This window comes from Trichechus manatus, unplaced genomic scaffold, assembly GCF_000243295.1.
Source record: "Trichechus manatus latirostris isolate Lorelei unplaced genomic scaffold, TriManLat1.0 scaffold00026, whole genome shotgun sequence".
In the NCBI taxonomy this organism is placed as follows: Eukaryota; Metazoa; Chordata; class Mammalia; order Sirenia; family Trichechidae; genus Trichechus; species Trichechus manatus.
This window is the reverse complement of record NW_004443962.1, coordinates 19488699-19515948: the sequence shown is the minus strand read 5'-3', so window position 1 is coordinate 19515948 and position 27250 is coordinate 19488699. Positions and strand designations below refer to the sequence as shown.

Sequence of the window (27250 nt, the reverse complement as noted above, 5' to 3'; positions counted from 1 at the left end):
TTAAAACCACATCAAGAAGTACTTACTATACAGATTGAGTTAAAAAAATAGGATACATCTCTATACATACAATGAGTATTCAAGTATATTAAATCCAGAGAAGAGACTGAAAAGTGATCTACAAAATTGTTAATAGTTGCTTCTATGTAGTGAGATTATGAATGTTTCCCCTTACTTTATGCTTTCTTAATATTTTATAATAAGTGTGAATTATAGAATCATGACAGAAGTAAAAATAAATTAAAAAAATACAGCTGCTCAACAGCTGCCAAATTTTACCCCAGATGTATCTGTAATTTAGTTTTGAGTAAGTGACCCTAATTTCATTTCCTAAAGTGAATCTAGCAGAATGGAATGTGTTCATTGTCACCACCTCTTTCTAAGCCACCATTTTTATAATGCTTAGAATAAATCTAAGCAAAGGATTCTACATCTATTGGAAATTAGGAACTTTTACAGCCTTCAGGTCTTCTTCCCAGGGCTGCTGAGCCACTGGAATTTAGTCTATAGTACTCTGATATGTCCATGCCTGGAGGCTGTTTTTGAAGGCTGATGGTGTAGACCATCATTACGAATGGGAGCCTATCTATTCACTTCAAACAGGAGTTCCCTCAAATAACAAAGATGAGCTGCATAAGGTCTTCTGTAGCTAACTAGCATTCTTTCCATTTCCTTCTGTCCTTCCCTTCTTCCTTTCCTCCATTCTTTCTTTTCTCCCTTTCTTGTACCTCCCTACTCTTTCTCTCTCCATCCCTCTTTTAAACAAATAGCCTTTCTGTACAGTTAGACCCCAGATCTTAAAATGTAGAGAACATTCACACTGTACCAATACTGCATATCAAGGAGATGATGATCTGATTGTTCCTAAATGACCACATTTTAGCAAAATGATGATGGGAGGAATCCGAGTTGTCACTTATACATGTATGACAACATATTAGAGGCTTGACAATAAGGCAGAAAATAGATACCTTTTGAGAAATCAAGAAAATGAATAGATAAACTCAGGTTGAAGGGAAGGAATAGACAAAGGAAGCAAAAAAAGAAAAAAACAAAAAACATGATATGGGTCTCTTAGTGTCTTTTGGGAAAGGGTTCCTAACCACCTACTTGTGGCCTTTTGGACCAGATGGAAGCCTTCAAGCCTCCCTAAACTGTGAGTTATTTGAGGGCAGGAAAGGTGCCTTATTCATCCCTGTATCCTCAGTACCAAACACAGTGCCTGGTGTAATGTAGGTGCTCGAGAGATGCTTAATAAATTGAACTGAGCCGATTTCACTGCCCTTCCATACAGGCCTCAGCTAGAACCCTAATGCCTTTTCACGCATACTGGGTGAAATCCCATCTTAATTTGAACTCAAATACACATTGTTTTCTGAGCTTCCACCTTGGTCACAGAACTCCTGGAGAAAATCACACAAAGGTAGATTCGTATCAACATAAACCCACCCAACTCACCTGGGCTTTCAACACTGCCAGGGAGAACCCTACAATACTTCTCTGGTCAACTAGCTGTCCCATTTGTCCCAAGTCCAATTTCAAACCTCCACTTTCCTCAATTCCCCTCCCACTTATTCTTAGCAGGAACTTGGCCTCCCCTCTCCCCCCGCTTCCCCACAGGAGCCATCATTTGGGAAATCTCTTAAACTCTCAGTACCAAACCTGCACGTGGACTGGCATCTGCCCTTATTTTTTCCTTCTTTTTTCTTGTACTAATAGAAGAGATGTCCCTTCTTATATCCCTCCACCTATGCTTAGGATTCCATCCATCTAGCCTTACTAGGAATCTTACCCTACCACTCGTCCCCTGCTCTTCTCTCTCCTATACACTGAATCTCTCCCTCTACTGTACTCTTCACATAAGCATACAAACACTGAACTGTTTCAACTTTTTCACAGCTTCTTTTCACCCTACTTCCCCTCTTAAGCTATGGTACTAGTTCTCTTCAATTTTCTTTACAGCAAAACTTCTAAGAGTTGTCCATATTTGCTGCTTCTATTTCTTCACCTCTTACTCTCTCCTTCTCCCACTACCACTTCAACAAAACAGCTTTTTGGAGGTCACCAATAAATTCCAAATTAATATATTAAATGTATGTTTTTCAGACCTGACTTTACTTGACTTCTCGGCAGGACTTCACACCAGTGATCACTCTCTGTTCTTCGTAACACTCTCTTCCTTTGGCTTCTGTGCCACTGTTTTCTGATTTTGTTACTATCTCTTTAGCTGCTCCTTCTGAAGATACTTTACTGCTTCATTTTTCTCTACTAGCTGATTAAATAATAAGACATCTTCAAAGCTCAGTGTGGGCCCTCTTCTCAATCTAACCCTGTCCCTAGGCAATACCATTCATGCCAACGTCTTCATTTACCACTGTATGTTGATTACCCTGAACTGGTATCTCCAGGCTTCGCTTTACTTCTGAATTCCAGTTGTATATATTCAACTGCCTATTTAATATGTCCACTAATACTTATCAAAAGCACCTCACACTCAACATCCCAAAAACAGAACTTACGACTGTCTCTCCACCCCAGTCCTCCTTTGGTGTCTCGTACAACTGTGAATAACGCCATCTTCCATACAGTTTTATAAGCCTAAAACTAGGAGTCTGAGTTGCACATCTCTCTCTTTCATCCCCCACATCCAATCCACTGGGAAGTCCTATATATTTTACTTCTGAATTATTCCTCAGTTCCATTTATTTTTTCTCCATTCCCAGGGCTACCACCCTAGTCTATCTCTTTTCTGCTGTACGACAGTAGCCTCCTTACTGATCTCCCCATATCCACTTCTCCTCCTTCCAAACCATTCTCCACAATGAAGCTAGCTTGATCATTTTTTTTAATCTTTGTATTTTGTGATAATTGTAGATTAACATGCAGTTGTAAGAAATATTTCAGAGAAATCTGGTATACATGTCAACCAGTTTCAACTAATCATTACATTTGCATGACTATAGTATAATATTGCAGTCAGGAAATTGATGTTGATACTATCAATTCACTTTACTCAGATTTCACCAGAAGCACTCTTGTGTTTGTGTGTGTATCTAGTTCTATGCAATTTTATCACATGTGTAGATTCATGTGACCACCACCACAGTCAAGATACACAACAGTTCCATCACAAGAATCCCTCCTCCTACCCTTTTATAGCTACAGTCACCTTCCTCCCTCTCCTCATCTCTAACCTCTGGCAACCACTAATCTGTTCTCCATCTCTTTAATTTTCTCATTTCAAGAATGGAATCGTGTAGTATATGATCTTGAGATTGTTTTTTCACTTGGCATAATTCCCCTATGACCCAGCTAAGTTGTTGTTTGTATCAATAGTTTATTCCTTTTTATTGCTGAGCACTATTCCATGGTATGGATGTACCATAGTTTGTGTAACAATTCACCACCGAAGGTCATTTCCATCTACCTGGGATACCTGTGTTTATTGAAAATTGGTCAAGATTTTTAAGGTAGATACTCCTAGATTCAAGTTCTATTTCTACTACTTACTAACTGTTCTTGGAAAAATTACTCAAACATGCTAAATCTCAGTTTCCTCATCTGAAAAATTAGGATTATCACAGTACCTATAGGGTCGTTATGAGTTAGAATCAACTTGACGGCAGTGGGTTTGGTTTATTTAATAGGATAGTTTTAAAAAGTTAAATCAGATAGCTATTGAAAGTATTTGGTCAAGTACTAAAGCATAGCAGGCACCGAATAAATACTTTTTTATTATTGCTATTATTAGTTTGACGAGAGACAGGAGTTTTTGTATTATTTTTTCCAGCCTAGGTTTTAGTCTGTTATTTTCATTTATTGCCTACTCCCCAGGTTTTGATTCTGGTAATTTTGAGACTCCTAAAAGGTGCCACAGTTTAGACCTTGGATAATTCTATGACTACTGGTTTCAACCCCAAGTATGTACCTTTCGACAGACGAGAGCCTTGTTTGACCTCTTGGCTCTGGTTCTTATTTTCATTTCACTCAGTACTTCGTCCTCTCATTTTCCAGCTTAAGGATCTTAATGCTGGAAGGAATGTCTCTTCCCTACTCCTATTTTCCAGAAGGAAGTTTTCTGAATATTTCTTGCCTTTTGCCTCACTCCTTATGCTTCCCCGTGGAGGTAGGGTGATTCATCCCACTAGTAAGACAGCCCTCGGTCCATGTTTCTCAGTTAGGTAGAACTGATCTATTCAAGTTTGTAAGCACAGGAGTTTAGACTCTTTCTCCTTCCTTTTCTACTCAGACTAGTGGGAGTTAGTGACCTGGAAAAGTGATGCTCTTATGCAGATCCAAATTTTCCCTTAGGAGGGCTCTTCAAAGATCTAGATTGAAGGGAAGGGAGTTAACACGCCCATTTTCTCTCACATTAAGCTACGTCCTTCAACCCAAACTTTATCAAAATTTTTGGTTCCTCAGCTATCAGTTTTTGGTTTATGTTCCAATAGTTTGAGAATTTTGATAGGGAATAGGGTGCTACTTATTGGACCTCCTCAGAGATTCCAACGCTTCAGTTTATGCTATTTCTTGGAATATCATTCTTTTATCCATCATCTTTTTTACATTCCATCCATTTTTCAAGACCCAGATGAATCACATTTACATTAAGCAGTCCATCTCTCAAGGTCCTCTCTCCTGAATAAACTCCTACAGAACTTACTAACTGTAACATACGTTTTGACACTTGGTCATCTACTGCCTTATATGCACACAAAACACTCAACAGTATACCTTCCATTTCTAACTCAATTTTAAGAGCAAGCAAGACAATGTGCTATATCTTTTAACTTCCCAAAAAGAATGGTGCTTGTATAAAGTAAATACTTAGTAAAATCTTATGGGCTGAATGTACCTGGCTGGTCTACTAACCAGGCTTTGATTTGAAGGCCCAAGTTATAACTAATGTGGCTTAGGGGCTGGATGGTTCCTGAAGGGAGAGTAGCAGTTGACAGTGAAAGAAAAGGTTAAGTGAGTGTGTCCATGAGGTGTGTATCAGTACAAGGCTGGAGATATATATATATATATATATATATATATATAGGTAGTGGAGCTTGAGCTATCTTGTGCAGTGGTTTCATTTTAGTTAATGCACTCTGCCATTTTCCCTTAAGTAAAGTATAAGCAACTTATGATTGATAGGGAGAAAGACTAAGGAAAAGGCAAGCAGAGGGACATTTAAGGATGTAACGTTCCTGGCTGTGGTAATGTTGGTGTGTGAAGTGTTTTGATTCTCTGAATTAGTCAAAAGATTGAAAAAAACACAGGCACTACTACCACAGGGGAAAAAAATCGAGGCGGAAGGGTCCTGAGAACGATGTCTGAGAAATAAAAGACAGTGAATATTTTAAAGATCACTGAATTTAATTTATTCAACCTAAATGCACAAAAGTACAGGTGGGGACATTATTTATGCAGGTATATGCAAATCACTTTATAAAATAGGCAAAGCCCTTCTGCTTTTTATAAGTTGCCAAGGTGGTTCCTGGTATTTTAAAAGCTATACACCTTTACTATAATTTCCTAAGAGTTGGAATCCCTCTGTTGGAATCACAGTCATTGTCAAAGCAAGTTTATTTTTTTTCTCCCCTGTGGGACATTACAAGACTCTCATAACCACTACAGAAAGAGTGGTTTCCACAGAGATCTGACTGGAAAAATCCCCTGGAAATTGCTGAGCAGCAGAGAATACAGGCTTAGAAAACAGGAACCCATTTGACCTCTTGAATTTAGTACAGTGAATTCCTGAGCTCTGAAACACGGGGCCCGGCTGTGCATGCCATATTGGTGCTACAAGACTGGCAGTGGGTTGGCTGTGCCATGGTCTATTTCAAACTCCTTCGCAGTGCCCAGCGTTGCGTGTTCCCAGATGACATTTGGTTGGCAGAAGCTGGGCCTCCAAAGCTGGCAGTCTGGAATGCGGCCCACTGTGTTTTGACAAACACATAATTGACCATCTGATCACCAGCCTACGTCCTGCACTCAGGTCGCTGGAGGGACCCAGGCTTTCAGTAGGTCCCTAGTCCTTGTCTCGTTCATCTTCTCAAAGCTTACTCCAGAAAACAACATAGAGAAGACTTAAACACGCCCACACGCATCCTCCCATTTGCAAAAGAGAACACGGTACATAAGACATAGTTGTTGAAAATCTCCTTTAAATTGTCCTGGCAGCCCAAAGTGAACAAGAGAAAAGCACACTTATGGTGAACTCTAATTCAGCGAAAAGGAATGAATATAGTACGGAGTTGTTTCCACACCCGTCTGTGAATAAGCTGCAATTCAGTTCAATGGCATGGAACTTCTGCTTAGAAAAGGCAGCAGTGGGAACATGACAGGAAATTGGGGCCTTGGTAGACTTTAGGGGGACATTATTAAGAAATTGTTTCACTTTTAGGGGAAAGAAGAGAAGAGCATGGCACTGGGAATATTTTCTCCGTATGGGTCTGCCCTTCTCCCACGACCGTTATGGGCAGCAAGATGACACACCTCCGGAGACCTGCAGGCAGCGGTCCTGATTCTGCTGCAGGACTGTGGTCCAGGGAGCTCAGGGTGAGGTCAGGTTCACACTGAGGTCTCTGGTGAAGCTCCCATAAACATGTATTTTGGTCTGAATTTGGTCCCACACAAAACATTAGCCTTTCTCCTAGAAGGCAAGGATTATGCACTGGGCCAAAATATGCTGGAATTATGCAAATGTCAGGTCTATTTCAATACTACAATAGTCCCTCCTCTCCATTCCCACCCTCACTGCCCAGTTTTTCACCTTTAACCTGGTCTCCCTGTTTTCATAATGCTCTATTTAAAACATAAGTCTGTTTAAAGTTCGTCGAAGCCCCCTCAAGCCTGCAGGATCAAGTCCAAACTCCTCTGCATGGCATACAAGGCCCTCCATAATCTGACTTCTGCCTACTTTCCAGCCTCATCTCTCAGTGCTCCCCTCTCAATCCCCTGCTCAGCCACACTGAACTCAGTCCTCTGCACTTGGCTGCTGTGTGAGGCCGCCTGCCTTTGCAAACGCTCTTGGTTTTTCCTAACTGTGACCCTCCTTTCTTTCCCCTCTCCCTCATCCATCTGGTAAACTGCAATTCATTCTTTCTGACTTGAAGGCCCAGCTTGGGCACCTCTACACAATGCAAAGGGCACTCCTTCTTCCCTCTGCGACATCTTGTATATGCATCCATTCTAGCACTTACCACACGGTATGGTCTTTATTTAGTTATTTGTCTCCTCTACCAGACTGTGAGTGCTTTAACAACAGAGAACACTTCTTCTTTATCTTTGTGCCCAGGACCAAGCATAGTGACTAGCATGCCATAAATGTGTGTTGACTGAATAAAAGCTGGTACATAATGATTAATCAAAACTAAGTCAAACAGCATTATTAGCTCCTATAAGCATAGTAGGAGTGTACTAGCAATCTAATGAAGGCAGAAGGTCCCACCAGTAAAGCACTTTCTGATGGTTATCATAGGAGCTTGTGATGGGCTGGGGTGAAAGTAAGAGTGAGGGATAGATGTTGTGATGGAAGAATGTCTTTTTAACCAAGAATGCCACTGAGGCAGTGAATTATCACCCTTTTCAACACTTAGTTTTAAATACTGAAAAGTCCTGTCCTGGACATGAATCTGAGTCTGAACTGTAGAGAGAGGTCTAAGTTATATGAACTCGGTATCCCAAAGAGGGCAAGTCTGTGCTACCTGCTTCAAGGCAGCAGGGCAGGTTATGGAGGCCTCCCCACGGATTATGCTAAAGAGTCATGGAATGGAAATTCTTGAGGGAAAGTCTGGTAGCTATTCAGGTCCTACTGAAGTCTGGGTCAAATGAAGAGGGAGACACTGGTCTAAATGTAGTGTCAACGAGAGAAGGCGGGAAGGACTGTGCACCTGTCTAGAGGAGGCAATTGAAGAAGTAAAAAGAATATCAGAGTTAGAAGGACTGGGGAACTAATGTTCTGATCTGTTCCCAAGGAACTTTTCCTTTAGATGGGTCCCTGGGGTGCTGTCACTGGAGTCATCAGCTGTGTCTTGGGGCATTTGAGGACAGAAAGACTGCCAAAGGCCCTGTCATCCTGATGACATAAGGGCAGCCTCAGGATTTGGAACAATCCAAGAAAGTATGAATCCTGGCCCAGGGACGGGCACACAAATGGGCTATCAGCTCATTAGGTGTCACCCTCCCAGCCTTATCTCTGGTTAGAAAAATAGAATCTCTCTAGAAGCTGCTGGACTGATGGTTGATGTAGCATTAGAATGAGTTTCACATTCTGCTATGAGCCAGAGACAGCTTTTCAATTACATTTTTTCTCTCCAAGGTCTGCCCCTCCATTTCTAATCTGTGACACAGGTCTCCAGTCCCCTGTACAGCTCGTGTCTGAGGCTCGCCCTATGGTGCTGACGTCATAACAGCTGAGCGGGCGGGCAGGAGTGCACTGCTGACTCATCCCTGGTGATGTGAGGATTAATGCCTTGTCTAACACAGAGCAATTACGTGAACTGTTTTTACACAAAAGAACTGTAGCAAAAATGATTTGCCAGTCAGAGGACTAGAAATACGCAGTGCTAGGTAACTGAAGGGAGGGAGGTGGAGACATAAAGTGGTAACCAAAAGCATGCACATTGACAACCTCTAAGGCATGGACAGACCCACTCTATCAACCCTGAGAAGCAGCAGACTTGTTGGGGCAGGTAGGACCCACCCCTGTTGTATAATGGATTGCACACAGCACCAGTCTTTGGGGACTTTAATCAGTCTCCTTTCTCTGTCAAATAAATGTTATGTTAGACCTCAGCCTTAGCTTCCTTTGAAGGATTCTGCTCCCCTAAATATATTTGCCACTAGCTTCTAGGAATGTTAGTGGAAGCCACATACAAGCAAAAGAGCCAGGAGAACCCTCTTCCTGACTACAGCTCAGGAGAAACAGCTCGGAGTGAGGAAGGATGAGTGAAGTGAGATCTTCTCTGGTTGTGAAAAAGGAGCAGAACTCACTAGAGAGGGAGAAGCAGCTGGAAGGATGCTGATGGTTATTTATCACATTAGGCGACTGTCACTACCTGTAGTATCTCTCAGGTGGTGTCTCATGAGGTGGCTTTGCATATTTGGGTTCTTTGCCCCGGAACCTCTTTCAAGCAGCTCAAAGTATAATTTACCCCAAACCATTCAGTGTAGCCTGGTTTGTGCTTTAAATAATAAATGTCCTCTCTTTTCATCTGAAATCACATTTTTATCCCTTCGCAAAAGATTTCCCATCTTTTCTAAAAAAGAATGGTACATTCCATAAACCTACTGGTACATGTGAATCCCGGATCTCTTTTTTTCCTCTGGACTTCATAGTTTTGCCCACAATTTCAGCCCATTTACTTTTCAGTCTTGTACTTCTTAGTAAAGGGATATTAGATATTTCATTTGATAAATAACAGCTCTGATCTAGAAGCTAAAATTAAAAACTATTGAAAGTAGGGATGAGTGCATAACTGAAGAATAAACAATCGCCCATTGATTGACAGTGAGCTAAAAGCCCAACTTCTGCTGGTATCTGGCTGCAGAACATCAGCCATAGTTTAGAAGAGCAGTCACTTCTGCAAACAGCAGCTGCGGCTGGTAAAAGGCACTCTTTCTCTAAGTACAGAGTGGCTGGGGCCACTGGTCTCTGTGGTCACTTTCATGGATGGCAACTGCCAGTACCACTACCAACATCAATCTCAAACACAAAAGAAGCTGGAAAACATACCGAAGAAGTGCTAGAAACTGCAACAAAGTCAACCTAAAAACATACCAGTAAAGACCAAAATTTCCCAAATCTGACACCTCTATGAAAGGTTAAAAAAAAAAATTTTTACTTACATGAAGAGGGGCAGGCTACAGACTGATGGTCAAGGAACTGAAAATCAAAGAAAAAACAAGGAATTAAAAACCAACCAAATGATAGAGTAGGGAGAAGAAAAGCAAATTTAAGAATAAATGGAACTGGTTGATCCTAAAGGGCCGGTAGTAAAATCCCAATTTTGCCACCTGTAGCCCCAAAAGAAAGGAGATCCGGCCTCATAAAAGTTTTCCAAAGGTGTGACCTCCTGCTACAATGGCACAGTACTCACCAGCACAAAGAGTGCCAACACAGGAGTGTTAGCTAGCGCTGCATTGTGCAATACCATAGCCAATAGCCACATTTATCTAAACTGAAATTAATTAAAATTTAATAAAAAGTAATAAAAGTTCAGTTCCTAAGTCACACTAGCCACATGTCAAGTGCTCAACAGCCACATGTGGCTAGCAGCTGGCTTACTGGACAGCATAGACATTTATACCACTGCAGAAAGTTCTATTTCTATCATTGCAGAAACTTCTACTGGACAGCACTGACTAGGGTAGGTAAAAGCTCTACTATGTAGTGCATGATTAACTTTACCTAAACAAAGATGAGTCAACCTCTGATAAACTTTAGCTCTTTTAAGGGTGAATTTAGTCTGGACAAGTTCAACACTGCCATGCACTGTTAACCTTCAGTATCACTAAAAACTTGGCCTTGGTGCTTTGGCTTCCCTTTCTCATACTGCCTCCTCTACCACTTTTCATCAGCCCAGGAATGTCCTCACTGTAGTGGGAAATCATCTAATAAATGATCTTCAACTAAAAAATTTACCCCCAAAACACATTTCTAATGATGGACACTTCAGGAATCCGGCATACAGTAGTTGTTTGTGGGACATTGACCTTAATAGTTTCTTGCTCTGTGGTTAATCCAGTAATTCTCCTTTGTAATCTTCAAATAACGAATCAAATAAGCTATTACAGGACTGGCCTACCTACCATTGTATTGATATCTTATAGAAGAGTAAACTGGAAATAATAGAAGATCCACAAGAAATTAATAAACCAAAGAAGGATGCTGAGAAAACAAAGCACACCCTCCCCACTAAACCATATCAAGGACTTAATGTATGAAATCCTTGTCTTCCTGACTCCGTAATTTTAACCACTTCACATAAAGTCTCCAGAAGCATGTAAAACAAACTTTATTAAAGGACATCAAGAAGAAGAACCTGATAAAATATTTACCACAGAATAAGGCTAGAGCAGGGAGACAGCAATTAAAGAGACTTCACTTCTCAGAATGAATGCAACTTCTACAATGGCGCATTTTCTGGATCATTGTAGACATGGTAGATATTTCCCCAAAAGACATGGTCTCCCATTTATGGCCAATGTGAAACCCTCCCATTCAAACATAATTGTAAAGGATGGTGTTCTCCTTGGAAAAGAAGAGTTAGGATGAGAATCTGCAGCCTGAGTCATAATGCATGTAAACACAAGAAAGGCTGGGGTCTCCAGTGCTTTCAGATTGCTTCACAAAATTGATGAGTTTAATTTCTAAGCAAGATAATTAGATTATACATGATTCATTGGAAGTACATACAAATCTGAAATATTAAAAAAGAGACTGACTAATCTTCAAAGACTTTAAAGCTCTAAGTTTTCCTAAATTCTAGTCTCCTCTACAAGCCAGTATGATGCTGGACTGTTGCACTGATGCATTCTCTCTCTCTTCTGCTCCCTTCCTCTCTCTCTTTCTTCTTTCATCCCTTCCCCACCCTTTCTCTTCCCTTCTCTTCCTTTTCTTTCTTTCTTTTTTTTTTTTTTTTGTTAGCTTAATTTCCTTCCCAACCCTTTGGGAAAAAGGAGAGGATATTAATAGCTATTTTCTCTGAAATATGTTCAATTATCATTTTTCTGTTGTATGTCAGAAACCCAATAACTCTAAATAATATGTTATGCTCTTCTTTAACTATATTTAGGATTTCTTATGTTCTCGTATCTAAGCGGTAACTTTTTTTTCAAAAATTCAAGGAGCATTTATACATAAATGTTAATAAGTCAAAATTAAAATTTTGATGTGATCATAAGAGAGCAATGTAAACTGCACCCAGACTGCCTATACACCCAAGGTGTGGAATGAAAACTGTCCTTTCTGGATGTCAAATGACGCACAGGCTGTCAATGACAGGAATCCAAGACAGAGAGAAAAATCACAGGATGTAATGTCACAGTCTAAGACAAACTAAAGCCAAATTAAATTGAAGATTTTATTGGCTATAATTGTTATCTTTATATATTAATGAAAAACCATAATACCGAACCCAAATTGAATACTAAAGATAAAAATTTAATCTCAAAGTTCTTAAACAATTCATAAATGTTCATAAACGTCAAAAGACCCCTGCTTCTTGATTGAATTACAATTTGCTATGCAGTTTTGAGAATATGTTTTAATCTACATAGATTTATTTTTGTTCAGTTCAAATTGTTGTTTTATTGATATGTGCCCTTTCTGTCTAAGTAGTATTCACCTTGTATGTCTGCAAGTTGTTTTCATCTGAAACGAAAAGAATTATCTATAATAGTTTCACATAAGATAAAAAATTTCACATTTAGCCTTCTAAGTTCAAAGTACAAATATCTAGCAAAGAGTATAAAACTGTGAGCGCCAAATAATTCATAGCATTCACATGGGGGAGGGGACAAAAGTAGAGAGAGGGGAAGTAGTGGCAACTTGTAGTGATGGAGCCTCATCTTAGCTTTATGATTTCTGAGTGGAAATTGTTACATAGTGTCAATCTCCAAGCAACTGAAAGTATTATTAACTGTAACTTTAAAGATTATTCAATTCTAATTTCAATTTATGTAATGTTCTAGGGCAGTCATTTTGAACATCTTGAGGAGATACAGATCCCTATGAGGATCCCTCTCCCCAGAAATCAAGGGGCTCTTAGACTCCATGCAGGTCATCCATGAATCCCATGTTAGTGACCCTTGACCTAAGGGGAGAGGGAAGAAAACCAATGCTTATTACCTCTAAGAGGTTTTAACAAAATGCTCTTGGCTGAAGCAAGGAGTAAATAAAACGAATAGACAATAGAGCTCCAGGTGTGTGTGCATGTGTGTGTGTGTGCGTATGTGTGTGTGTGTGTGTGTGTGTGTCTGGCTAGAGACATACAGACCCCTTTAAAGGCCTCCCAGACTTTACCTTCCTAACCAAAGAAAAAAAAAAAAACCAAACCCACCGCTGTTGAGTTGATTCTGACTCATAGTGACCACGTGTCCTTTATAATTTCATTTTTAAAAAGTTCATAGAGCCTTAGACACAATGGGGTAGAGAAGTAGGAAGCAGAGGAGTAATAACGATAATTAAGAGTTACTATTCACTGAGGACCTTCTGTAGTTTCAGGCTTCCTTCTAAGAAAATACTTCTCAAATTTTGATACAGGTACACCCAGGGATGCATGGCACGCAGAGCCACAAAGCAAGTACTAAAGGCATGGCTGTCTTCCTGGAGGGTCAGTTTTCCTTGTGGGCAAGTAATTTAAACTGTGATTTGCTCATGCATTCATTTATCCAGTATCTACTGCTTGAGTGTTACCGAAGAAGCAGCACAGACACTGACTGCTCTTGTCCTCACGGAACTCCCAGTTTAGTGGAACAAACACCGATATACTGAACAGTGGAATGCAAAATCCACATGTACGTTTATGATGAACCCTGAGTCCTCACTTAAGTCTTGTCTGTGACAGGCTGCTTTAGGCTATGTCCCGGGCACCCTAACATGAAGATCCCCTAAGTGGAGAAGTTTGAGAAGCAACATTAATAGTATATCTTCCTTAACATTTAATGTACGTGTTTATATTTAATGGTATAACACTTAATAGTATAAACATTAACATTTAATCCTCACTGTTGTTAGCTGTCAGCAAGTAGATTCCAACTCATGGTGACCCCATGTGTGCAGACTAGAACTGCTCCATAGTGTTTTCAAGGCTGTGACCTCTTGGAAGCAGATCACCAGGCCTTTCTTCCGAGGCACCGCTGGGTGGGTTTGAACTGCCAACCTTCCAGCTAGTAGCGAGTACTTAACCATTTCACCACCAGGGACTCTATCAATCCTTACTATTGTTGTTAGGTTCCATCGAGCCCATTGTGACTCATAGTGACCCCATGCACAACAGAATGCAACACTGCCTAGTCCTGCGCCATCCTCACAATCGTTGCTATGTTTCAGCCCATTGTTGTAGCCACTGTGTCAATCCATTTCCTTGAGGGTCTTCCTCTTTTTTGCTGACCCTCTACTTTACCAAGCATGATCTCCTTCTCCAGGGACTGGTCCCTCCTGTTAACATGTACAAAGTAAGTGAGACAAAGTCTTGCCATCCTCACTTCTAAGAAGCCCTGGTGGGGCAGCGGTTAAGTGCTCCGCTGCTAATTGAAAGGTCAGTGGTTCAAACCCACCAACCGCTCCACGGGAAAGAGATGTAGCAGTCTGCTTCTATAAAGATTATAGCCTTGGTACTCTGTCCTATAGGGTCACTATAATTCAGAGTTGACTCAGTGGCAATGGGTTTTCTTTTTAATCCTCACTACAAGAGTCAAATACTGTTAATTCTGATTTACCAGAGAAAGAAGGGAGATTTGAGAAATTAAGAAATTTACCCCAAATCACACAGCTGCTGGGATCTGAATGTAGCCCGTACCATCCCAAAGGCTACATATTTTTAATTACTAAATCCCAGTACCGCTAGGTGTTTCCCACTTTGTGTTTCCATTGAAATCTGGCTCATTTTGGATTACACAGGCTAGTTTAAGCTTCTACTTTGGAAGGAGAGAGGTTTGGCTTGATTTGCATTCTACATATTTCACAGTGGTAAGGGAAAGCTATTATTATACCCATTTAATGGTGAGGAAGCTGAGCTACTTGCCAGCTGAGGTATCTGGCTGGGTTAAAAACGGAACCCGGGTTGTTAGTCTCTCATTCCTCCTGACGAACTCCAAGCCTAGGCGTTGGTGCTGTCCAAGTGCCTTTCTGCACATGGGATTCACCATGGGTGAAAAGACGGAGACAAGCTCTGCTAAGAGCAAACAATAACAGCGCTGCATACAACAGAAAATAAGTAACCATAACCCACTCACAAAAACTGGTTACTTTTTGTACTGTGAATAGAAAAGGGAGCGCTTATTCATCCCAAATGAATCAGAAAATTAGAATGTGTCAGAGCACTGATGACAGAGCTGAGGAATTTGGATGAGCTGAAATTCAACGCTTACCCCTCTGTCTGAAGGGACTAAATGGTCAAACAACAGGACAAAAATGACCTCTAAGACATACCTTTTATATTGCTAGTCTTTGTTCTACTACTACTCTCTCTAGAAGTTAGGTGGATTTATTGCCTTGTTTTCTATGGATAGAGACAACATTTTAACATTCCTTTAATGTTCTAGAAATATTGCGTTAATTAATTCTTATGTGGGTGAGTCATTCCAAATAGTAGGATGAAGATTTTTACCTTACTGATTTTCCCAATACCTTTCTGGCTTCCAGTGTTTTCAAAGGATGAACCATTACTGGATTTTCAGATTCATATGTCTCTCAGAATAAATGTCAGCTTCATAGGTTCCTGTCAATTGATATTCCCTCTTCACTTTGGATACATCATTTCCTTTATCCGACAGATTCAAGAAATTTTATGCTAGATTTAATGACATTTCACGTACCCTGAATTTGGGAGTTTTTTAATTCTCTATTGTCTGTCTCACAAAAAGTTTACAAGTTGAACTCAGATGCAAGGGTTATTCAGATGTGTATACATAACCCATTACCCATCGCCATCGAGTCAATTCCAACTCATAGCGACCCTGTAGGACAGAGTAGAGCTGCCCCATAGGGTTTCCAAGGAGCACTTGGTGGATTCGAACCGCCAACCTTTTGGTTAGCAGCTGAGCTCTTAATATAGTGTGTACAGTTTCCCACTAGGTCCTTTGGGGGTCTCCTGCAGACCAACTTGTTGAAGCATTTTCATTCCTTTCGGTCACTCACAAGAAGACTATGTTGTTGGCTGTTAGGTGCCATGCAATCAAATTTCGACTCATAGCAACCCCAAGTGACAGAGTATAACTGCTCCATAGGGTTTTCTAGGCTGTAATCTTATGGGAGCAGATTTGTATTTCTCCTCTGAAGCTGCTGGGTGGGTCTGAACCACCAACCTATGGGTTAGCGGCCGTGTGCCACAAATGGTCATTCACATTTCGAGGTCTGCTTTTCAAGACCATATTATTTTGGATCTATTTCAAGAAAAACAATAAGGAAATAATGAGCTGCCTTACCTTTCCTTAAGATGCTATGATAACAACCTGGAAGGACTTGTCTTTAAAAATTTAGATGACAAAATAATGATCAACAAAGCGAAGATTAAAAAACTAAAGTTCAGCAGTTAGGTCTAAGACTGTTTCTGAGCCTCAGACATGGCTGAGATTACAATTCATCACCTACCCCGCCCCAGTCAAGTCCTCCTTATCCTTGCTGATCCTTACGGGTGCTGGGTCTGAGAGACTAGAATGTAGTGAAACCAACAGTGCTGTGAGGAGGGCAGGGCAGGGCTGGAGGTAGTGTCAGGGGCTGGATTTGTTTAATACATTTAATACGATTTTTTATAGCTCCTGAAATAGACCCAACTCTTTAGCATGACATTCATAAGCCCTTTACAGTGTGTTCCAAACAACTTTTCCCTTCATATTTCAAACTCCTAAAGTTGTAGTTTTGTGGATTCCAAATGGATTGGTGTACCAGTGTCTTTACCTACAGTAAATTGATATCCTTTAAGAGATGCTGAAAAATTCTGACATTGTTATCACATGCTCCAATCAATTAGAGGCATTTGGTCATAATGTTGCTCACCACCTGCTATTAATGTCATTTAATACAAAAAGATTGTGCCTATTATAGGGCAAATTCATCCCAGAAACCCGCAGTGTATAAACACAGAAGATAACACATTAGCGGTACAGAGAGCTTTGGAATAAATACGGGCACAACAGGAGAAAGACGCGCCCAGATCAGTGTGGACAGAAATCTGTCTTAACTCACATGGTTCCCTCAAACGGTTACAGACATATACAAAGGGAAAAATTATGACACAAATTTTATGTCAAGTACTTGCACCCGATAATCTGTTACATACTAAACCAAGAGGACAACACGGGCATGATCTGTGTTTTACGACTTGGAAAGAGTCTCCTATGTTACTTTGGTGCTTGCTGCCACCATTTGCTAAACAGCATCCAGGACTCTTCATAATTTGGTCCCAATCTACCTCCCTAGTTTTTTGTTGTTTGTTTTTCCCATCGCTGCCTCCTTACCTAGTGTGACAGGCTGTTTGCTCCTCCCTGATCATGCCTAGGACATCTGTGTCTCTGAGCCTTTGCAAAAGGCTCAAAGACCATTATCTCTAAGGGCCTCCCTTCTAGAAAGCCTTCCCCGTCCCTCTTCCTCACTCCTTTGAAAACTAAGAACATTTCGTGTGCACGGTTCTCACAGCACTTACTACATTGGTTTGTGATTTGTATGGTAACCAATGTCTCTCCTCCTGGACTGTGAGCCCTCTGAGGGCAGGAGCTGTGTGTTATACACACTCGAAGCTCCCAAGCCCAGCACAGAGTCTTACACATAACTTGACACTCCAATGTTGTTGAATAAATGTCGTCTATTTTAGGAGACAAAGATGATAGAAAAAGGTCGTTAAATCAGTCAATAAATAGCACCAGAGAGAGGTTAAGGAAAAGTGAATTTTGGTGTATTTTAGGAGGGGGCAAGATGAGCTTTAAGATGAGGAAAACTGATGCTCTTTATTCTGGGTCTAGCCCATGCTGTGAGTCAGTTACTTTTTTGGGAACAAGTTTCAACCTCAAGGTTAAATGAACACAAATGCTCTGTCCATCAGCATATAATGAAAAAGCTGTGACTATTTCCAAACAGTCACAGTGAAATTAAAAATATGCAGTGCCTTTCTCAGAGGCATCATATACAACAGAATTTTTGAAAGTAGTCCCCTCTGCCACACTGGTGCAGTATATACTTAAGAAAACTGGGATAATTTAGCTTAAGGAAGAAACAGCTGAGGTATGTCTCCATAGTTTTCGACTATACGAAGAGTTTTTACGAAGATGAAAATGATTGACGTTTCTACCTCTAGGGCAAAACAATATTAAACTGTCCAGTAAGAATTTAAGTTATAATTCAAGATGAATGTCCTAAATGTGAAAGTGGTAAATAATCAAATAGCTTGCTAAAAGGGTTATGAAATTTCTTTCTTCATAGCTCTTTAAAAATAGGAAGGATTCTCATCTATCTTGGATGGAATACAGCTCTGCCTCCAGTCAGGAGAATGAATTCAATAACCTCTCTAGTCTCGTTTCACTCTATGACTACAAAATCCTTTAAAATGTTGACCCTGAAAATTATATAGAATCACAACATAGTTGAGTAAAATGTATTCTACAGTTTGACATGGATAAGACAATACAGTCTGTAAGTTATTAAATTCAAAATAGTATGTATGGTGCTTACGTATAGATTCAATTTGCAAAGTACAGATAAAATTGCAGTAAAACATATTTGAATCAACAAACATAATGGTTCTAACATAATGGTTAGCTAGAGTAAAACATTCTAACAATTCATTTTTTCATGTCTAAGAAATTTATCTGAGTATTTCACAAATCTGGTGTTGAATATGCATATAAACTCAATCTCAAATTAAAAAAAAAAGTCCAGAAAATAATAAAAGAACTCACTATTATTTCCAGGACTATCTTCAAAGACATCAGGAGAACCAATGAACAATTCCTCTTAAACAAACAATATGGGTCCCATATAATTAAGACTGTAACTCTAATAACATACTCAGGGAGAGGCTCTAACGGGGGTGGCAAGTTACCGGCTTTCTTGTCTATTTACCTCACAGCTTTGGAGCTCAGCAGAAGTGTCCATTACATACAGCACACAGGGTTAGATGAACAGTTCCAATGACCTTGTCTGAACCAAATTCATTTAAAGCAGTTTGCCACATTTCTTAAATAGAAGATGAGCCCATTCTATCTATGGCCCAGATTTGGCCTGGGTCACTGAACTATTGCCCAACTCTTATAAGCAAAGCACTAACATGTACCAATCAACAGACGGCCCATAGCAGAGGCATCATGAAGGTCAAAATACACACACATAAGAAATTGGCAGTACATGATAGAAGAAAGCTATTTCTAAAGATGGACTTTGGCTATTAAAACCTTTTGAGTGTTATTCAACCTTTGTTAGGGGAAAAAAAAATCAGTCCCAATGCAACTTACAAAGATGTTAAAAAAAGAGACTGAGAGAAATACGCTTTTATTTTGTAACCCATTATTTTTATAAGAACACAAATCAAAGAAATAAACTATGCCAATTTCTTCAAAGCTGACTTGTTATAGGATATTGTTCTAGTCTTCACTAATGACTTCTTCAGGTTGGTTATTACTGTAATTAGGAGTTGGGAGGATATAGGCCTAAGACCTTTCAAAAGAAACATTTTGTTCAGTATCACTACAGAAAAAAAGTCAGTATTAAGTTAATGTTGACAAGCTAACTAGGATAACAGTGCATACAGCCATTTCTTATGCTGCTTCAAATGACACATAAGAACTGAACAGCTAACACATCAAGCTAACCAACAACTTGAATTTGGAAAAGTTATGGTCCAATAAGCTGATAGCATAAGTTGTTAGAACTCATAAAGCTTACTTTCTGCTTCCCTCCCTTCATCCCTCCTTATTTCCACGTCCACATTCCTTTCAACAAGCAGGTGAAGAAAAAGAAACAAATGTGACTGGGATACCCTCTTTTGGGATGCCCTCAGCCAGCTCTCCATCTCCCCCAACTTGCTCTCAGTTGTCTGAATTTTACTAATTGTTTTGTGTAATGCTCCCACTGAGGAGGGTTTGTGTTTTCATCACTGTCTCTACTTCTACAAGATCCAGATTCAGGCTTTTCCACAGGAAATGACGGAGTATTTGGTTAAAATATGTTTGAGTGTGGTGGTGATGGCCGCTTCTCCCCTAAACTCTTCAAATATTCCAACTATACTGCAAGTGGGTCAGCTGTTTCCCCACCTCATGAAGACAATTTTGCTTACAGTTCAATTGCAAGTAAAGATACAAACATAAACATATATACTATATGCATTCTGGAAACCCTGGTGGTGTAGTGGTTAAGTGCTATGGTTGCTAACCACAAGGTCAGCAGTTCCAATCCACCAGGCGCTCCTTGGAAACTCTGTCGTAGAGGGTCGCTATGAGTCAGAATTGACTTGATGGCAATGGTTTTTTTTGGTATATATATTCTTCCTATCAAAAGTCATCAACACTTTGGGCCTTTCTGTCCATATCCTGTCTGCAGCATTGTCCCTACTGATATCAGACTCATTTAGGTAGAAACATATGAAAATATAGATGGTTTCTACTGAAACTTTATCAGAATAATCTTCATTAGCATTTTCCTAATGGTTACTCTCTACTGGTTCCTGGCTCTTTATTAGCATATGTTCAAGGAGATTTTTTTTTACAATATATATCATATCTTTCTGTGTTAGAAAACCCTGCCAGTGAGATTTCCTTGAAAATCCCTGAATTCTTGTACTCATCTACTAATGATCTAGGAATTGAGAATGTTTTCTGTCTGCTCTTTAACCTTCCACTTCATGAAAGGATTAGACTGTAAATAGCCTAGTGGGAATCATTCAGGCCAAACCATGGCTGAGCTGATCTCAGCAGGCAGGTAACCCGTGGCAGTCGGTGAGACACCATGAAACACAATTATGAAAAGAGAAAGGATTCATCCATACTTGCAGAAAGAAATTATGCTTGTTTACAAGATGAGACCTAGGAAATAAAGCACATTAAAAGAATCTGAGCAAGAGAAAATTTTTTAAAGGGTCAGAGGAGGTAAGTTTCAAGAAGTGCCAGATTTGCCAGGGCATTCTCAAACGCCGGTTCATTTTCAGTATCTCACAATGGCTTGCACCAGCCACCTTCAGGGAAGTCCATTCGTCTCTGACCAATGAAACCCAAAGGACTCACTACACAAAAAGGGAGGGTCCTTTCTTCTGTCCAAAGGCAGTCAATTAGTGCCCCAGAGTCTGAGGGTTCATAGCTTTAATTTTATAAGACTGCACACGCATGGTTCCTCCTGCATGATCGGTCCTGAGGAAGTGGCCACCCATAACTCCACAGAACTAATTAATCTCATACTGAGCATTTTTCCCCACTTCACACATCCACTCAATGATTTAAATGACCCAGTGGCAGCATGAGGAGATTATTTTTTCCTCTCGGTGAAGAAAGTGTAGTAGTGGGAGAAGCAGGGGTATATCTGCCCTAATTCAAACAGTAATGTGGCCCTACTTACCAAATACAGATACTCAAAGGCATTGAATGAAACCCTCTCATGCCATTCACCCAACTTCCCGTAGTTTTCATTTTAAATAATCAATGTTGTTGTTATTGCTAGTTGCCATTGACTTACGGGGGCTCTGACTCACGGCGACCCAGTTACAAGGGGATTGGATGGTTCTGATCCATAGGGTTTTCATTGCTAATTTTTGGAAGCAGACCACTAGGCCTTTCTTCCTAGTCCATCTTAGTCTGGAAGCTTCTCTGAAACCTGTTCAGCATCATAGCAACATGCAAGCCTACAGTGACAGATAAGTGGTGGCCGCATGTGAGGTGCACTGGCTGGGAATTCTACCACTGAACCACCACTGCCCTCAAATAATCAACGTTGTCGTTAGGTGCCACAGAGTCAGCTCTGACTCACAGCGACCCTGTGTACAACAGAATGAAACACTGCTGGGTCCTGCGGCATCCTCACAATTGTTGTTATGTTCGAGCCCTTCATTGCAGTCACTGTGTCAGTCCATCTCGTTAAGGGTCTTCCTCTTTTTTGCTGACCCTCTACTTTACCAAGCATGATGTCCTTCTCCAGGGATAGGTCCCTCCTGATAACATGTCCAAAGTATGTGAGACAAAGTCTCTCCATCCTCGCTTCTAAGCAGCACTCTGGTTGTACCTCTTCCAAGACACATTTGTTCAGTCTTCTGGCAGTCCATGGTATATTCAAAATTCTTTGCCAACACCATAATTCAAAGGTGTCAATTTTTCTTCAGTTTCCCTTATTCATTGCCCAACTTTTGCATGCATATGAGGCAACTGAATATACCACGGCTTGGGCCAGGTGCACCTTAGTCCTCAAAGTGACATCTTTGCTTTTTAACACTTCAAAGAAGTCTTTAACAGCAGATTTGCCTGATGTAATACGTCATTTGATTTCTTGACTGCTGCTTCCATGGGCATTGATTGTGAATCCAAATAATCAGTAATACATAGTAAATACCGAAATAGAGACGTCTGATCTATGATTAGAGCTTTAAAAAAAAAATCCCATTTTACAGGAAAAATAAAAAAGAATCACACTCTCCTTCCCCACCTTAAAGGAAAGGCCAATGAAAAGAATGATGTAACTCATCTTTTTTTTTTACTTCAAGGAACAGGCTCATGTTTTTTCAGATTTATTTTTGCAAAAGTGACTGTCTTGAAAACTCTAAGACGATCACTGTTTTCTAACTTTTCAAAAAAGAAAAAAAAAGTGAACATGATGATGGTGGGTGATTTAATGGAATCAGCTTGTCAGCATGATGAAACTGCAAAAGCTTTTACAGAATATGTCTACATGCTAAAAAAAAATACAAAAAACCTTTAACATAATGTATATAGTGCAGAGTATTTTTTGTCATGGCAAAAGAAAGGAATATCATTAATTTAGACAGTAAGTATAAGGGTCAGGTAAAAACCTCTGTGGATAAATCATAGAAATATATCTGGGCCAGACAAATGGAGCCAGACACGTTCTAGTTCTTGTTAGAAGCTATCGAATGAGCCATCAGATTTTAAATGTCTGTCATCTGTGGTACATGACAGAAAAATTCTGGGCTATTTCTCTCAGTTCTACTAGTACATGGTTTCAGAGTTTTTGAGATTTATATGTAAACGGACAAGAAAATGGCCTCTTCTGCATGCCCGATCTTAGGAAAACCATCAAATCTTTCCCGTTCCCAAAAGCATGTGTGGCAAATTGGTCCATCTTGGTAGGACTTGGTCTGAGAGCATGCATGCCTCACATGAAGTTTCTACCCCCCTTTCCTCTGCAAGCAGACTCATGCACACATTTTTAAATGCCTAGGAATTTGATCATTCTTAGCACAGTGGATACTCAGTACAAGGGGAAACCTATCTAATATCTAAAATTCTTGTTTGAAGTGTTTTAAATCCTATTTTTCAGAACTGAACACCTTACAAAAAGTTCTAAAACCACTCACTGTTGCTCCCTAAGCTTCTCCTAGGTACAGCTGCCAACTGGGAGTGTCAGGTGGGCAAAACTGGCCCAACAGGCAAAATTAGGCAGTTAATTTTTATTTACACTGGTCAGAAATTTATATTTAGTATATAGCTTAAGCCAAGCTCTTGCACCTGTGCCTCCAGCCTCTGCCTGGTACTACTGCAGCTAGTTATCCCCCAATAGGGTTGTTGTAGTGATTTCAAAGACTGTCTTGCCCATCAGATTTTTTCAGAATCACTGATGCTTGGAATTCCAAAGTCCTTACCATGGTTTAGAAGGCCCCACACAGGGTGCCCTCACTATCCCTCTGACCTCATATCCCATCACTGTTGGGTAAAATTGGTCCTACTGGCAACAAAATACGGTCAACTGGGGTGTTGTAAACCAAAATATGGGTGGACAGAAATAGGAATGTGAATGGGGATTAATATGAATAAATCTATAAACATTTGTGTCTTCATGCCCTTATTAAAATTCAACCTCCCCTTGGAGAGATACCTGTATTTATAATTGAGGATAATAGAGTTCCTGAACTTTCTTTGAGAGCTGGTTTAGACAAAGGAGAACATGGGAAGTATTGCCCAGATGGAGACTAGGTGAGACTCTTAAGGGTTCTTAAAATTTATGAATGTATTTGTTTAAACACTAAAAGTGTTCAGTGTCTTCTTATATTCATTTGTTAATTTAATAGATTTAATTTTTGATCCTGTTGTTAGTTGGAGTCCTGGTAGTGCAGTGAATAAAAGTTTGCCTGCTAACCAAAAGTTCGGCAGTTCAAATCCACCAGTCACTCCTTGGAAACACCATGGGGCAAGTCTACTCTGTCCTATAGGATCGCTATGAGTCGGAATTGCCGTGACAATGGGTTTTTTTTTCTTTTATTTTTTCCCAATTAGTTACTCTGCTAATCACTCTCTGCCCCTGCTCTCAAAAATCTTACATTCTGAGGAGGTGGGGCCAAGACGGTGGAGTAGTCAGACGCTTCCAGTGGACCCTCTTACAACAAAGACCCGAAAAAACAAGTGAATTGATTATATATGGAAATCTAGGAGCCCTGAACATCAAAGGCAGAGTTGAGGAACCGGACGGAGTGGCAGGGGGAGGAAGAGATGGCTTGGAAACAGTGAGGAGTCGCCAGACCTGACCCAGCGAGAGCCTGAGCCCTTCAGGCCTGATCAGCTTGGGGGTGAGCAGTGAGGCAAGCAAGCAACGGTGCTCGGAAGGCATGTTTTCCACAACGGGAGAGAACCAGCACCAGAGAGTCTACACGGCCACCCAGAATCAGTGAGAAGCAGCCCTGGATTGGCAAAAGATAAGTAATTGCGTATGGCCTACTGCATGGATCAAAAACACCCCCCTTAGGGGAAAACCTCTCTCCCATTTACCTCCCCGCTCCCTACTCTGCACTGGGTCCCAGACCAGCTTCAGCAATTGCCAAGTCCCCTGGACTGGAAGTAGGATCCATCACACGTCTGGAGCCATTCTCCCTGCCTTGGAGAGTGAACAGATTAACAGAGAGGAAAAAATAAACTGCCGGCTCCCATAAGCCAGGAACCCAGAGTAGTCACAGCTCCTTTGCCTAGGCACAGGATAAGGGATCCACAGACTCTGAGAGTGCCTTTCCCCCTGCATAGACTTGTGTGGGCCCATCTCAACAGCGTAGGCCCTCATTACCACAGTACAACAGGGTATATACCGGAAATCTAACTTCAATTGTTTCAGCTGTGAAATGGCAGGTTCCTGACATTTGACACTGCTCTTCCCATTAAGAAGGGTCTTCACCTACCCACATCAGGGGCCTGAGGACTGGTGGCACCACCCACATCACCTAGCCACCTGCGATAGGGGCCCATGAATAAGAGGGGCCCCCAAGTCCTTACAGGCAACAGCATTAAGTGCTCGTAGTCCAGCTACAAAACCCACCCATCTATGTGTTCTAGGGAACAGGGGCACGCCTTCCTCCTGGACACCTGGGGGCGGCCGACAGCCCCCTGCCTTGCTCAGAGTGTGTACCCCTGCTGCAGCCAGATGCCTGTGCCTAGACCAATCACCCATGCCTGTCTAGGACTGTAAGTGAGAGCCTACACCACACAGTTGGTGGCTATCTACCTGGGCACATGAGCTGAATCCATACAGGAGGAGTGGGCAGACTCCAGAGCTCACATACCTAGTAAAAGATCTAACTACCTGGTGACAGGACATTAGAGCTTCAAAGGTGCCAGTAATCAAACAAGCAGCCTATCTGGGCATACTAAAACAAAACAGGAAGCTAGGACACAGTAAGCAAACATAAAATAAATAAATATAATAACTTACTGATGGCTCGGAGACAACAGTCAATATCAAATCACATAAAGAGGTAATCCATGACGGCTTCAGCAAGCTCCCAAAATAAAGAATCTAGAAATTTTCCAGAGGAGGAAAATTTCTTGGAATTACTGGAGGCAGAATACAAAAGATTAATATACAGAACACTTCAAGAAATTAGGATGGAAATTAAGCAAAATGCAGAATGCGCAATAGAGGAAATTAAAAAGATTAGAAGAGCATAATGACAAATTTAACAGGCTGCAAGAATCCATAGAGAGACAGCAATCAGAAATCCAGACTATTAACAATAAAATTTCAGAATTAGACAACTCAATAAAAAGTCATAGGAGCAGAATTGAGGCAATGGAAGTCAGAATTAGTGAGATTGAAGATAAAGCACTTGACACCAACTTATTTGGGGAAAAAGCAGATAAAGGGATTAAAAAAAAAGAAGAAACTGTAAGAATTATGTGGGACTCTATCAAGAGGAATAACATACGAGTGATTGAAGTACCAGAATGGGAGGGATAACAGAAAATACAGAGAGAACTGAAGATTTGTTGGCAGAAAACTTCCCTGATGTCGTGAAAGATGACAAGATATCTATCCAAGATGCTCATTGAACCCCACATAATGTAGACCCCAAAAGAAAGTCACCAAGACATATTATAATCAAATTTACCAAAATAGAAGATAAAGAGAGAATTTTAAGAGTGGCTAGAGATAAACAAAAAGTCATCTACAAAGGAGAGTCAATAAGAATAAGCTCGGACTACTCAGCAGAAACCATGCAGGCAAGAAGGCAATGGAATGACATATATAACCTTGAAGGAAAAAAACTGCCAGCCAAGAATTATATATCCAGCAAAACTGTCTCTCATATATGATGGTGAAATTAGGGCATTTCCAGATAAACAGGAGTTTAGGGAATTTGTAAAAACCAAACCAAAATTACATGAAATACTAAAGGGAGTCCTCCAATTAGAAAATCAATAACATCAGACAGCAAACCAAGACTAGAACAAAGGACAGAGCAACCAGATATCAGCCCAGATAGGGAAGTCACAAAAGTAAATCAAAGCTAAAACACTGAAAATAGGGAAACAGATGTCGATATGTAAAAGATGACAACAATAAAACAAAAAAGTGGGACTTAAAAAATGTAGACATAGATTTTTCAGATGGAGAGGAAGTCAAGGCGATATAAAAAATAAAAGACTGGTATAAACTTAGAAAAATAGGGGTAAATATTAAGGTGACCACAAGGGAAACTAACAATCCTACAAGTCAAAATACAAAACTAGAAAAATATAAAGACTCAGCAAACAGAAAATCAACAACAATGAAAAAAATGAAAACAAAAATAAAGAAAAGTGACTCAGCACAGAAAGTTAAGTGGAACAAAGCAACTGTAAACAACACACAAAAAAAGACATCAAAATGACAGCACTAAACTCATACCTACCAATAATTACGCTGAGTGTAAATGGACTAAATGCACCAATAAAGAGACAGAGAGTGGCAGAATGGAAAATTACAGACCAGTATCCCTCAAAAACATTGATGCAAAAATCCTCAACAAAATTCTAGCCAATAAAATTCAGTAACATATCAAAAAAATAATTCACCATGATCAAGTGGGATTTATACCAGGTATGCAGGGATGGTTCAACATTAGAAAAACAATCAATGTAATCCATC

At 40.3% G+C, this 27250-nt stretch overlaps 1 protein-coding gene across 14 annotated transcripts in view; it reads right to left on the bottom strand.

Moving 5' to 3' along the window:
* The window catches only part of ZBTB20 (zinc finger and BTB domain containing 20), a 920614-nt gene that overhangs the window by 174495 nt on the left and 718869 nt on the right, over positions 1 to 27250 (bottom strand). For all 14 annotated transcript variants that reach the window (XR_002823602.1, XM_023728689.1, XM_023728690.1 and 11 more), the window contains one exon: positions 9841 to 9877. The gene's annotated coding sequence lies outside the window, so the exon portion shown is untranslated. The remainder of the gene's footprint in view (positions 1 to 9840; positions 9878 to 27250) is intronic.